We start from the raw sequence: 15,840 nt of genomic DNA on the forward strand, positions 1-15,840 counted from the left end.
AAGACAATCCGTGGAAGGGGAGAAAATATTCACAAATGATGTGACCAAAATGGGATTAATTTCCAAAATATATAAACAGCTCATTCAGCTCAATATTAAAAAACAAACAACCCAGTCCAAAAAAATGAACAAAAGACCTAAATAGACATTTCTCTAAGAAGACAGACAGATGCTCTTATATGTACATGAAAAGATGCTCAAATTGCTATTAAAGAAATGCAGATCAAAACTACAATGAGGTATCACTTCACCCTATCAGAATGGTCATCATCAAAAAGTCTACAAATAATAAATGTCAGAGAGGGTATGGAGAAAAGGTAACCCTCCTACACCATTGGTGGGAATGTAAATTGGTGCATCCACTGTGGAAAGTTCTTTGAAAAACTAAAAATAGAGTTATCATATGATCCAGCAATCCCACTCCTGGGCGTATACCTAGAAAAAAAATGAAAACTCTAATTTGAAAAAATACATGCACCCTAACATTCATAGCAGCACTATTTATAAGAGCCAAGACAGGAAAGGTACCTAACTGTCCATCGACAGATGAATGGATAAAGAAGATGTGGTGTGCACACACACACATATATATGTGAAAGGCACTCAGTCATGTCTGACTCCTTGTGACCCCATGGACTGCAGCCTGCCAGGCTCCTCAGTCCATGGAATTCTCCAGGCCAGAATACTGGAGTGGGTAGCTGTTGCCTTCTCCAGGGGAACTTCCTGACCCAGGAATTGAACCAGTGTCTCCTGCATTGCAGGCAGATTCTTTACCAGCTGAGCTACCCAGGAAGTGCGCACACATGCACGCACATACGCACACACACACACACTCACACACACAATGGAATATTATGTCTGCTGTTGCTACTCAGTCACTAAGTTGTGTCAACTCTTTGCAACCCCTTCCTGCCAGGTTCCCCTGCTCATGGGATTTCCTTAATACAAGAGTGTGTTGCATTTCCTCCTCCAGGGGATCTTCCTGACCCAGGGATTGAACTCAAGTCTTCTGCTTTGAAAGGTGGATTCTTTACTACCAAGTTACCTGGGAAGTCCACAATGGAATATTACTCAGCCATAAAAAGAATGCAATAGCGCTATTTTGCAGCAACATGGATGGACCTAGAGATTGTTATACTAAGTGAAGTAACTGGAACAAAGACAAATAGCATATGGTATCACTTATAAGTGGAATCTTAAAAAATGATACAGATGAACTTATTTGCAAAGCAGAAATAGACTTACAGACATAGAAAACAAACTTATGGTTACCAAAGGGGAAAGGCCAAGAGGGATAAATTAGGAGTTTAACATTATCAGATACACACTACTATATATAAAACATACAATCAGTAAGGATCTACTGTATAGCACAAGGAACTATATTTAATATCTAATAATAACCTGTAATGAAAATAATCTGAAAAAGTAAATATACACACACACATACATAACTTAATTATTTTGTGGTACATTTGAAACACAGTGCTATAAACCAACTGTACTTCAATTTAAAAAAAGAGTGATGATCATGAAACCCAATGCTAAGTCAAAAGTCCCAAATAAACCCAGAATCAATATACAGTCTCACTCATCCCACGGCCCTTTTTCTTGGCAAATTGGCATCAATAAAATAGTGCAGTCTAGGAAATCATCCAAGACTTATTAAGCAAGCACAGATTAAAGACTACTCAGTTTAAGAACCTAAAAGAGGGAAAGGAAAATTAATATAAATCAAGAGGTGACTGAAGCTTTCTGAAACCATGGTGGGGGTGGGGGGTGGAGGCAATAATACTGGGAAGACTCATTGTTAGACACCATTTCCTATAGCACTAGCAGACTGATTAAAAGGGAGCCGTCTACATTCTAAACTGGAAATGAAAGCGGTGTGCAAAAGACAAAGTACACGCTCGCACACATAAGCACATCAAGCCCATGAAAAGCAGCAGAACTGAAGGCAAACCCTCACCCCATTCATCTGTGTTGAAATGCTGACCTCTTGTGTCGAAGAGACGTTGCATCCTGTGATTCCACGCTTAACCACTTGAAGTGGTTTTTCAGAGGTTTGTGTTAAGAGAAAATGAAAGAACCAATGCAAACAAATCTCAAATATAATCCAGCCTGAGAAACTGTGCTTGACACAGAAATTATGTCTGCTCTGCCTCTCACTTCAGTGTGCCTGCCATCCACTTTCCAGGTATTAGTCCCTTATTCCAGTCCCAAGAAATACACTCAACAAAAAGCAAATTAAGCCAGCATATCCCCACAAACCCCAACAAAAATAAATGAGGACATAAAGGAAAAGGAGACTATGTTTCATATCTCATTAGATCATGGTCCAATTGTCAGAATATTAATTCCATCTACCTGATTCTCATTCATTCTAATCTGAATTCTCTTCATGACATATGAGCCACTGCTTGCTTTCGTAGTTAATAAGTGATTTCCTTCTCACGCCATTTGATTGATACTCGTGTTTGGCCCTGGATGAATAATAAGATTAATACTCAAAAAAGCTAACTATTAGCTAATCAGAAAAAAATTCGTATTGGGAGAAATTTTCAACTGTTCCATATTGCTCATATATGCAATACATTTTAGCACTAACTATATACCAGGCTATACAAGAGAGGAGCTTCCCAGGTGCCTCAAGGGGTAAAGAATCCACCTGCCAATGCAGGAGACGTGGGTTCGATCCCTGGGTTGGGAAAAGCCCCTGGAGTAGGAAATGGTGACTGAACAACACTAGTTCTATCAAGGTCACAAGGGTAAATATAAAGTGATAATCCATGTAGGAGCTTTAATCCAAGTTCTTCAGCGATCAGTTCATTCAGCACATATGTATTGAACCTGGGTTCATCCAGGTGCTGGGATGGCTGATCAAACCTAAAGCATCATCACCTGTACACCACACCACTGCTTCTGAACCACTAAGAAAAGTAATGTCAGTTGAACTGTGCTGCAATGCCTGAAACAATCTAGTGACGCTGACATTTATCCCATGTATTCTCAGGGATCTCGCAATGTTTTTCTGCTTTCAACTGCAACACTTTTCAAGTTATGGTCATATTTGTGTATCACAATAGCAAAATGAAATCTGGTTTTATTCATATAGCCTCTTCACATAGGCTCTATGAAGCCATGGTTGTTGTTTTAAAAGGAAATACAGGAAAGGGGAGAGCTGATCTGTATTAACATCACTATTTTGAAACTAAAGAATATTTTAACTCCCTCTAATCAAAAAATGTAGAAAGGACCTGATTCAGAATTCAGAACTTTTAACTAAAAAGCTTCGTTTTTTTTTTAAATGAATAAACTGTCCTTACTTTCACATTTTTCAATGGATCAAGAATTCATTTTGGCCAGATGTCCGTTCTGTGAGGACCATTTAGAGAACTGCAATGGAGAACTGAGGTCTTCAATTTTTTTTGCTTATGTATCCCCCAAAGGAATTTTTAAATTTCTATGTATGCCTTATTTTTGAGAGTAACATTTTCACCATCATTTAAATGGCTGTTATAAATGTTACTATTTTAAAAGTATCTTAATCTCATAGCTTTTTAGAAGTACAGAATTGCTATCATTCTTCTCATAACAAAATATTTGCTTCAATACCAACTGTAGGACCTAATGTCCTGTTCCCATGCTTTTCTTCATACACAATCACTTCTGGTTAGGTGCTCAGTCACAAGATCATCATTTTAAAAACATTTTAAGCCACAATGAAATCCACTCAGGCAGTACCAAAACACGTGCAAATAACTTGAACAACTAAGACTGGATTTGCACTATGACCGACAACGCCTATGAAATACATGTCAGTTTCAGAAATGCAAAAATGAGGGAAATGTGCACCTTAGGACTGAGAAGCACGGCGGCCTGACCTCAGTGCAAGGGAGCCGTGTGGGCAGCCAGGAGGGAAGAGCTGTTCTAGCTTGAGACAGAGAATTAAATTCAAACTCATTTATGAGATAGGCTGCCTCTCCACTTTGGAACTAGGATCCATGCCCACATAACCTCCAACAGGGGCCTGGCTGCAGATGGACACCGCATCTCCTCTCCTCTGGACAGGGGTTCATCCCAGTGCGATCGCCAGACCTGCAGCCTCGGGCTCTGGTAAGCGTCTCACATTCCAGCACAGACCTGCTGAATCAGAAGATGTTGGGGTGGGCCCCGCATGCTGTTGGTTCAACAAGTCCTCCAGGTGATTTCCATGCAAGTGAAAGTTTGAGAACCACTGCCTCAGGGGAACTCCAAAGATAAAAAGGCAAAGGAAGTTATCCTGCTTATTTCCTTTCTGTTATCCTATGGGTTTGTGGTTTTATGTAAATGTCCAGTCTTCTCAGATGTCCCCAGAGGAGTGAAGGAGCAAGGCTCTGTTCCTACTTGAGCCAAGATGTCCAGGGGGACACATCCGGAGGCTACCCTGGTGGCAACAGCAGCAGCAGTGAGAATCCCCAAGAGGAAGGAGACTTATGGAGAATAAGAGCCATAGGCTCAACGTGATCTCACTTGGAGAGCTGTACACCACCAATGCTGGGAAAGACTGAAGGCGGGAGGAGAAGGGGATGACAGAGGATGAGATGGTTGGATGGCATCACCGACTCAATGGACATGAATTTGAGTAAACTCCAGGAGTTGGTGATGAACAGGGAGGACTTGGCGTGCTGTGGTCCACGGGGTCACGAAGAGTCAGACACGACTGAGCGGCTAAACTGAACTGAACTGAACCCCCAGTTGTTAAACATTGAGGTTTTAATAGGGTTTAGTTCATTTTACCGAGGTATTGTTTTCTGAGCTGAAGGTGGGCTTCAGCTTGGAGCTAGGGGAAGGTATTGTTGTTGTTCCACCATCACTCAGTCGTGTCCGACTTTGTGACCCCATGGACTGCAGCACGCCAGGCTTCCCTGTCCTTCCCTATCTCCCAGAGTTTGCTCAAACGCATGTCCGTTGAGTCAGTGATGTCATCCAACCATCTCATCCTCTGAAGCCCCCTTCTCCTCCTGCCTTCAATCTTTCCCAGCATCAGGGTTTTTCCAAAGAGTCAGCTATTCCCACCAGGTGGCCAAAGTATTGGAGCTTCAGCATTAGCACCACTCAAGCACAATGTGAGAATGTTTTCCTACACTCTTTTCAGTTGTTCTATACTCTTCATTACATCTAAAGAAAGTCTCCATTTAGTGTCTTTAACTCTCTACAAAAAAGAGAGACCAAAAGATAGAAATCCTTAGGCTCAAGTGCCTTGGTAGGCTCCTGTTTCTAGCTGGAACTCAATAATATTTTCTTGTTTTCACCATTATTTCTTTTCATGGTTACCTTCTATTGTGGCAGGTAATTCTGGTCTTTCATCTGAGGTCATTATCTAAAAGTTCCACTTAAGGAAAGTTTATTTAAGTGAGAGATGCATCATTTTAAAGAACAACATAAAGTCATAGTAGAGGTAGTCTGAGGATATGGTATGTAAATGGAACCACTATATTAAGGAAGACTGTGGGTTGTTATTCTGGCGCTTACACTAATGAGAACTCAAATTCAGCTCCTCTCCTCAAAGTGAAAGTTGTTATCCCTAATTCAACCTTCAGGCTGGCTTTCAGAAAAGCCACGTTGAGCTTAATCAACTGTTACAACAGTTGATTTAAACAAACAAACAAAACAAAACAGAGTCAGACAGAAAGTCATTCTACAAAAGGAGATTGTAACCAAAATTTTTAGGATCACATTTTTATGATAAAAATGTGAATTATGGTAATGTATCTATTCCAATGACAAGGGGATGAGTAAGATACAAACTCTTCATTACTGGTGACAATTAAAATGCAAATAATTCGCACTGAGAATCATGATTATTTACATGCTATGAACAAAGTATTCTTTTGTATGTAATAGTTTAGGCAGTAGGGTTTAACAAAAATACAGTTTTATTAATCCTAGGGCCAGAATTTCTCTACTACACTGTTTTAATTTTTTCCATGTAAATACATCTCAAGTACACTCACTAATGCTCCCCTCAGCATATGTGGTGATGGTAACACTTAGATATAAATTACTGACTACTCAGTTAATTTCCATTATTTTGCATAAGGCTCAGCATATAGAGTTACAGCTGTAATATAAGTTAATTTCTAATCAGAAAATCATCATAGCATTTTCTTTGTAGAGCTTGGAACCAAATCTGATATGATTACTGGTTGGGAGGATATGAAAGTTTCCTGTAAAATAAAGTAAGCGATAAGAAAAGAGGACAGTCACATCCTCCTTGGAAGGGAGAATGCTTCCATGAGGGCAAAGCTTATGCAACCAGAACTCTCTTGGCAACCAAAGATGCTTTGACTGGATTCTACTCTTTGGCCATTTCTCCTTCTGGGATCCAATAGCCACCTGAGTAAATAAACACACCATGAGTGTTACTGGATTTCAGAGTCTATTTGGAGCCAACAGGCTGATTCAATCCTTACTGACAATCCACATTCAAGAGATTCAAAGCCAGGATCATTGAGTTACTAAGCCATTAAAAATTAACAGAAATAAAAATTGAAGCAGACTGGTATAACTTGGAACAAAGATGAAAAACATGGTAACCACCAGGGGGAGGTGAGGGCAAAAGGAACCAGTGGTTTTCGGCATCAAGTTCCTTCCACAAAGAGACCTGAGTTGAAAGGGAACTGTTAGCCAGAGGACCTTCAAGATAAAAGTGGGCTCCTGCAGAATATGTTCCAGGTCCTGGGAGACAGCAGCACAAATTAGATAATATTGTGTCCTTGTTTAATTGTTGTCATTATGTATTGCAAAAAATAACCTTGGGGCAAACAGTAAAGATAATACTTGGCTGAATCTCCTTTCTCTTCATACTGACTGCTCACAAAGTCTCGCCCTGTCATCTTTTCCGTTCCACAGCCTGTTGTCATAACGTGTTTCTGTAATGGTTGAAAGGCCATGAGTTCAAGCCAGACTTCAAGTGTCTGGGGGGATGAAGTTTAGGATCCCACCATGCAGAGCTCAAGGCATCTGTCCCTTCCCACCTGCAGCCTCTCCCCCCAGTCTCCATCAGGAACCTGGGGTGGGGGGGGGGCGCTTCCCCAAGGTCACCTGCTCTCTGCACCCACAAATCAATCACAGAAGAGTCTCATCCTGGGCAAGTCCCACCTCCTGTCTCCTCCTAAGAAAAGGACCATGGTGATTTCATGTGCATTGCACCAGTGTAACTATATTATTTGTCTACATGTCTGTGAATTCAGGGTCTATGTTAAGTATCCTTGTCACTTTAAACTCTGGGGCTTTGCCCAGATACGGCTGTTTCTTGATGAAGCAAATATACCTCTTTGCTTTTAGGGGTTTTCCCCAGCTCATTGTGTGGTTTTAGCTTCATCACTTAACTCATCCACTCTTTCATTTCCCATTTACAGTGTGCAATGTCATGACAAAGAATGAGTGACAGCAATAACTTGAGTTTAAAATGGGCCCTCCTTCCAGGAGATTTAAAATAATTCATGAGGACTACCTGGCATCCTTCCCAAAGCCCTAGTGAGGAAGGTTTTGCTATTCATACTGCTTTTACATTTTGGTTCCATTTTACTGATTCAAATACCAAGCACCAAGTTGTTGGAAAGATTTTTCTTGGGATCATTAAGCTATTATCCTCACTTGGCACTATGTTATCAAAAGCCTCTTTTGGTGCTTTCCTGGTATATATTATTCAAGTTACGCAGCTAAAAGTATTCTGCGTAGGTATCTGACAATAGGCAGAAACTTTAAAAATCACCACTAAAGCCAGAAACCTATCGCCTCATTCTTCAGGCAAGAATTAGGAAAGAAACTCTGTTACTTTTTTGCTCAAGTAACTATTTCTATTTCTGAGTAAAGTGCTTAGGAAACTCAGTAGAGAGAGTCCAGGTGGTCTCCACTGCCACACCACACACATAACCAGAGCCAGGCTAGCACACGCATCAAGACAGAAACACAGGTGGCCTTGCCAAGGTCCAGAGGTCTGCGCAAAAATACCAGAAGCCAAGTCCCCAGAGCACAAACAACCAGGCGGAAGGTCTCCCAGGAACAGGATGTTCTGCTGCATTTCCCATTACCCTGGCCTCTGGGCAGGGCGTCCGCTTCCTGCTCACCACACACCCCCTCTGCCAGGAAAAGCAATGGGATCTCCCTCAGAAGAGCTACAAGACCATCCACCAAATCACAGTCCTGACATTGAAGATGCAGTCTCTTTAGACCAGAACTCATGGGATTGCCCTGGTGGTCTGGTGGTTAAGACTCTGCCCTTCCAACACGGGGAGCATGGGTTTGATCTGTGATCGGGGATCTAGGATTCCACATGCTGCACATGTGAAGTAGCTCCCCCCCACCACCACCAGAAATATAGACTGAATCACAGAGAAGTGTGTTTTTGTGCGAGAAGTGATACAAATAACTTTTCCTCCTCCAGACTTCGCATTCCGTATTATCAGGTATCTAGATATACTGTTAGGTCTTACAAGCTACCTATACTGTGACCTCACTCCACCAAACTTTAAGTTCCATTAATAGGGTAAATCAGCATTACAAAGAAAAAAAGAAAGGAAAGAGGAGAATAATAAGTAGCACAAAACATGACAAAGGTGGAGGAAATAGCCTACAGTGATTGTCAGAAATCAGAGAGCGATGGAACGGCAAGCAAAGGGTCTTATCTTCACAGGATTTGGAACTGAACTTTGAAATGCATTTGAAATATGAGAGCAGGATAAAATTCGGTTCTAGCATTTTGGTTTGTTTCTTTGTTTTGGTGTTTTCAGCCTGACACGTGGAGGATGACACTGAGAATTTCTTAACGACCGTGGTCTAGCCCACAGTTGTGCCATGATTTTCTGGAAGGAAAATATAAGCACCCTCAGTCAAGTCTATTCACTCTCTTCATTTCTCAGTCCAAGACCTACTCCCCAGCTGTGCCTCCAGCAAGGAATTCTGAGTGGAGTAGGTCAAGGCCCCCAAAAGATTTTCAAAGGGTTCCTTAGCTATAGAATCTAAAGAGATAATTTTAAGTAAGAGTGCCTTGTATGTGTTCAAAATGTTTGGGATACTCTCTTAGGTACATCTCTCCGATACTGTCCACAGGACTTTGGCAGGTTACAGAGAGTAAAACTGATGAAGAGAGGGAGAATGATAGGCTTGATGTGAGAAATCATGTCCAAAGACGCCAAGACGTGTAACTGAGAGGAAGGTTCCATCCACTCAGTCTGCCATACCGGTCTCCTGGCATAGCAGGCCAGCTTTGACCTTGGCAGCATTTTCCACCTAAAGAGGCAGATGCCAGAGGGAGCATGGGCATTACCCAGCACAGCAGCAGCATACAGATGTGGCTCCCCGCGACACAGAAGACTCACCTGGTGCCCACACCCCCAGTGGATTCACAAGAACACACACCTCTCGTCTCCCAGCTACTGTGTTCTGGGCTCTGTGGCCTCTTCTTCCGAATCTGACTATGAACACCCATGGTGTCTTAATCATTTTTCCCTTTCTGGGGGAAACTTCAAAGAAATTCTCAGGAGTCCACTGCCATTGTAAGGTAATAAATATAATTTTACCTATCATCAGTCATCATTACACAGATATAGAGAAATCACAGTTGGCTTGGTCATTAAATAAAAGACTTCTTTTTTCTTCTTTTGATTGAAAACAGAGGGAAGATCAGGCTAAAGGTGGTTTACACCAGAGCTTACTGACAAATTAAAGTGTGTGTGTGTGTGTGTGTGTGTGTTGTTGTGTGATTAACTTCTGCTTTCATATTGTAATAGACTCTTGGAAACCTCAGAGTAAGTTTTAATTTGTTTTAGCTTAGTTTTATTTTCAGGTTCAGGGTTAAACTCCTTCATTTAAATTGAAACCTTGAATGTCTTCCAGATTCTTTTCAAATATTTTTCATTTAACTGTCTAGAAATCAAATGTAAATATATAACCTCTGCAAAACAGCTCTTAGCCTACTGCCTTGTATATACTTAGTGTATAACACGTATTTATTGCTAAGTCTGTTCCCAGTTTCTTGGCCAAAATATAATTTCAGATGAGTCACAGTTTTCTGGATGGGGTCTTGCACTCCTTGTTTAACAGGTCAGAGATCTAAGTTCGGAGACTTTAGTGGAACAACTTGAACTGGAGCTTGAGCTCTCTAACTCCAGATTGAGTGCCCCTGGAGGTACTCTGTGTGCTTTATCCCCAAGCCCTATTATGGAAGCACATAAAAATTCTGTGAATCAAAATGATGCAACTGGGGAACGCACATTTTGGACAAACAGCAGTAATAGTACAGGTCTTACTATGAAGTCCTTTCACAGGAGAAACTGCAGAACGGGTTTGTTATGTGGGTATATGCTCTGTCTCTGAAAGCCACCTCTAGAGGGTAGCACACTCTTTGTAGTAACAAACAAGAATCTCCTCGGTTTGGAAGAACAGCCTGGCGTGAAAACTGAGCGGGGTTTGAAATACTTATTAACAGCTTTAAATAAGTAGACCCCATAGATCTATCAAGCCTGGTATACTTTTTGTCTGTGTGGGGGAGAAAGGGGACTGAAATGAGAATATAACTGTGAGTCTTTTCTCTTTCCTCCCTCCCCAAGCACAGAGCCTGTAATATTTAATAGCAGCTGAACTTGAAACTTTCCTTATAATACCAGCCTGATACTTAATTTTAAAAGCAGAAGCAAAGAATAGAGGGAAAATGAGATGTGTACAAGGAACTACCTCCGGTTGACTGTTGCTGGAACCCAAGTGGTAGGAGCCAAGGCCTGAGAATTAGGCAAGAGACGGCCACAGAGGGCCATGTGTGCCCGGAAGGGAAGCTGAACTTGCTCATGTAGATTCCAGGAAGCAGAGAGGGACGGGGTCAGACTTGTGTTTCATGTGGATCACTGAGGTAGCTCTGAACTGAGCAGAATTGAGGGCAGCAAGTCTAGAAAGCAGGAAGCCAGTTGAGGTGGCTGTGCCAATCCAGGAAGAGAAGGCACATTTGGTAACAGGAGCAGTGGCAGATGAGAGGATGGATTTTAAGGAATCCAAGGGAGGGGAAACCAGCAGAATGTAATGATCAGTTGGATGAAGAGGGTGAGAAAGACGAAGCATTAAGGCTATTATTTTATAACCTGGATCACCGGGTAAAGAGGTAGTGACACAACAGAGAGAGACTGAGTTTGGAGGGATGTGCTACTTGGTTTTTGAAAACTCCAATCTGAAAAGTCTGATGAATCCCCAGGGAAGGTACCTGACAGGTAATGGAATTGGTGAGTCTGAAGCTTGGGGAAGGAATCTGAGCAGGAGATCGAATTAGAGAGTCATTAGCATACAGGTGGTAGTTGAACTCCAGAGAGGAGATAAATTCACCCAAGAAGAGTAGCTATAATGAGAAGCAGTGAGCTGGAAACAGACACCTAGGGAACATAAGCATGTGAGTGGTGGGTGCAGAGAGAGGAGCCTGCGGTTAAGAAGAAACAGAAATGAATGAGACAAACTGGGAAAGATGCTGTTACCTTGGGGGAGCAGCAGTGCGCATAACCCACGTTGCCAAATGCCCCAGAAACACACCGCAAAACAAAGACTGGAAAACGTCCATTGGAGTTTGTCATTAGAAGAGCACTGGGGGCCTTAACAAGGGCTCAAGCCAGACTGCAGGGGGCGCAGAGCGAATGAATGGCACCTCGAGTGGTCACACTGAGTACGTGTTCCTCTTCTAAGAAGTTTGGATAGGAGGAAGGGGACATGGGATATTTTCCAGGGCACATGAGGTCACAGATAGATTTCCTTTTTAACAAATGGCAGGGAAACGAATAAGCTTACCGTCTGAAGGGAACACATAGCTGCAAGAGGCGAAGATGGAGTTTCAAGAACGGCTTTGGAGCCTGATCCTGGCCCAGAACGAAAGGGGGCACCACCTCTTAGGAAACTGGAGGACGAGTCTGAGAGCTGCCAGTGCAGCTCCGCGTCCGGGTGCGGGGGAGGCGAGAGACTGAGGGAATTCAGGCCCCGCTGCTTCTGCGGCAGAAAAATCCATTGAGATATCACATTCGATATTGCTCACTTTACTGTAGTAATCTCTAGTGAATGAACGAGTCAGCCTTTGTGTTGTGTTTCCTGGTCCTGCCTCGAAGAACTGGGATGACTTTTGTGCTTCTGGGGCCGCAAGCGAGTCTCTGGGATACCAGGGTGGAAACTCCCTCTCAGCCTGTCCTTTCAAGTATTTATTTAACTCAGTTCAGTTAGTTGTGTCCGACTCTTTGCAACCCCATGGACTGCAGCACACCAGGCCTCCCTGTCCATCACCAACTCCCAGAGTTTACTCAAACTCATGTCCATTGAGTTGGTGATGCCATCCAAATATCTCATCCTCTGTTGTCCCCTTCTCCTCCTGCCTTCAATCCTTCCCAGCATCAGGGTCTTTCCCAATGAGTCAGTTCTTCACATCAAGTGGTCAAAGTATTGGAGTTTCAGCTTCAACATCAGTCCTTCCAGTGAATATTCAGGACTGATCTCCTTTAGGATGAACTGGTTGGATCTCTTTGCAGTCCAAGGGACTCTCAAGAGTCTTCTCCAACACCACAGTTCAAAAGCATCAATTCTTCAGTCCTCAGCTTTCTTTATAGTCCAACTCTCACATCCATACATGACTACTGGAAAAAACATATTGGGTTTCTCCAAATGGTCATTAGGAGTGAAGAACCCTACTGTGTGATTGGGTTCACAGGTGAGGTGAGAGGAGACAGAGTTGGTATACTGCAGTTGAAGAAGGTAAGTATGAGACCCTGGGGGTGACTTCCCTGGAATGAAGAAAGGGGCCAGACGAGGTAGCAAGTTGTGCAAGAGGCTGAAAGCCATGCAGCTCCTTGAAGACGGCAGGCTCTCTAGAGAAGTGGCGGGTAGCTGTGAGCGGTCCTGAGTTCCCCAGCCACAAGAACCTGGCCACCTTGCCTGCACTGGGCAGGGTAGAGTGTGGGAGTAGGCGTGGGGAACGGAGCCTCCAGCCTTACCAGGGACCATTCTGCCCAGATAATAAATGACCCTGATAAGCTGGAGGGGGAAGATCTCTCTCTCTGAATTTTCTGAGCTGGGCCATCCTCCAGGGAGGCTTGACCGTCCCTAAAGAGAAGGCACTGCGTTAATGACTCCTAACACCACTCTTGAGGGACAATTTGGAACTTGATTTTTTTTTTTTTTATAGTGCAATATGACCATTCTTGCACCTGAGCATCATGGAGAAACTTCACCCCCAATACATCGCTATTTTCTTGACAAAGCAGACAGAAAGTTTGCTCAAAGTGAGGAGAACATGGAATACATGTTGAATGAAGGGTCTGAGCCACATAAAATCAGTTTTTAAATCTTTAGACTCATGGGATCAAAGAATGCTGATATTGGAAGAGATCTGCTGAACTCAGTCTAGGTTCTGCTGCGTCTCCTGCAGAATATTTTATATATTCTATATACATATGTATAATATTTGATTTAAATATAAATTAAATAGTATTAAATATTTAGATTTATATATAAATATAATATTTATAAATATTTAGAATATTTATAATATTTTACCAATGAGAATAGAGTCCAGAGAGGCTAAGGATTCTATCTAAGGCCACCCAGCATCACAGTGCTTCAGCCGGTTTGGTCTCATCCATTCTATCCTCAGAGCAGCCGCCCCTTCCAGCACCCACCTCCTGGCACCAACATGCTGCTTGTGCCCCTTCGCCCACCATGGTCCCCCTACACAAGGCTGCCCTGACCTCAGGGCTCACCACGCAAAGTGACACCAGCTCGGGCTGTCCGGCTGCCTTCCCACAGCTGCCCTTCAGCCTCAGGACAAAGGTATCTCAGCTTTGGACCTGGTTTCTGGCCCCACCTGCCAGCCCTGGCCAGCCCCCGCCAGTCTCAGCTGCATGTTGCACAGAAAGACAGCAAGGTGACCACCACATCACCAGGCTGAGTCCTCGGCCTCCTGTGGCTTTCACTTCACACCAGAGGCAACGGAGGCCTCTGAGCAGCGCCAGGACTTGCCCACACACCTAGGGAGCCTTAAATCAATAGGAAAAGCCCGCTCATTCTGGCTTTTCTCTTTCCAAGCTTCTTTTCCAAACACGCAGCTCCTCAACGGACTATGCAGAGGACAGCAGGAGCTGCCCTGGGTTAAACTCCCCACCGAGAACACACTGTCCAGGTCACCCTAACTCAGGCCCATGCTGAGTCCTGGGAGAGCTAGCAGGGCCAGAGGAGCCTCCAGTTAACTGGGTCGCGCTCCACGCTGAGAGAGGACTGGGGAAAGCAGCACTCTGCACTCAGCTGCTGCGATATGAATGGAATCAAGGAAAGGCAAGGAAAGAGGCTAGAAAAAGACTAGGGCTTCCCCCAATAAAATTGGCACCCCAAGCCCTGGGTCCTTCAGGAGAGAAAGGCCAAACAACAAGAACCAAAGCAGAAATCTACACTGTGAGCGCTGGTGGCCAAAAGGAAGCCCGGCGGCTGAAGCTCAAGGCACAGATGGGGCCCAAGCCTGGAGCCCGAACTAGGTGGGAAGGGAGAAAGGCTGGGCAGGACTGGCATGGACCCAAGTCAGTTTGCTATGTGAAGAAAGACAGCTTGTTGTTGTTTTTTTGGATTACCCTCTCCCTATTGGCAGCTAGAAATAAAACCACTCCAATGCTGTCATTCCTAGAGACTCCCTGCCCTTGCTCCATCCCCAGGCGGGACCTACACCTCGGCATCTAGGATCTCCACGACCAGGGTATCTCACGGGAGGGTCAACATGCTCTGTATGCAAAATGATTTTAAGGGTACACAACAATTTTCATTTTAATAGTTACATGTCTATCAGTTCAGTTCAGTCGCTCAGTCGTGTCCGACTCTTTGCGACCCCATGGACTACAGCACGCCAGGCCTCCCTGTTCATCACCAACTCCTGGAGTTTACTCAAATTCATGCCCATTGAGTCGGTGATGCCATCCAACCATCTCATCCTCTGTCAGCCCCTTCTGCTCCCGCCTTCAATCTTTCCCAGCATCAGGGTCTTTCCCAAGGAGTCAGTTCTTCGCATCAGGGGGCCAAAGTATTAGAGTTTCAGCTTCAACATCATGAATATTCAGGACTGATTTCCTTTAGGATGGACTGGTTGGATCTCCGTTCAGTCCATTAATTATAACAATCAACACTAAATTTTCAGTTTATGAGCGGGAAAGTTATTCAAAAGGAAAAAAGTCTGAGTCAACTCAGAGCATTATTCTGACCAAAAAAAAAAAAAAATGAAGGTGATATACAACAGCCCTGAATCTGGGAAACACTGCCCAGGACCTTCCCAAGCAGGGACCAACGTTAGCTACAGTCTGCTGTGTAAGAGTGCCAGAGAAATGCAAGGTTGGAAACAGCATAAAATAATACATGGTGTGAATTCGCCCACTCAGTGTGGACACCCCGGAGGTTTGTTTCTGTTGTGTGTGCTTGTGGGGGCCTCTTTATTGATCTCTTGTTTAACTTTCCAGATAGTAACATTTTATTTTCCCATATTACAGTTGGGGGACTCTGGGGCCTCCTTCGTCCCAAATCACTTAACAGAACCAGTGACAGAAGAGCTGTGAAGGGCTTCTGGTTCCAAAGGCCTCCCTCCTTCAAGAGGAATAGCAAAGTATGAGGAGTAACTGTTCCATCTTTTTCCAACGACATGTTGAATGCCAAACAGGGAGGCCACGTTAATTTTCACTTGTGACATAAGACAAACATTGGCCCATGAATGGTTATACCCCTGCCTTTCCTTGTCATCTCTTCATTATTTAAGGGTGGAAAAGCAAAACCAGTTAGACAAGGATTAGTCTGTAGTAACCTCCGCAT

Source organism: Bubalus bubalis, chromosome 9, assembly GCF_019923935.1.
Source record: "Bubalus bubalis isolate 160015118507 breed Murrah chromosome 9, NDDB_SH_1, whole genome shotgun sequence".
Lineage (NCBI taxonomy): Eukaryota > Metazoa > Chordata > Mammalia > Artiodactyla > Bovidae > Bubalus > Bubalus bubalis.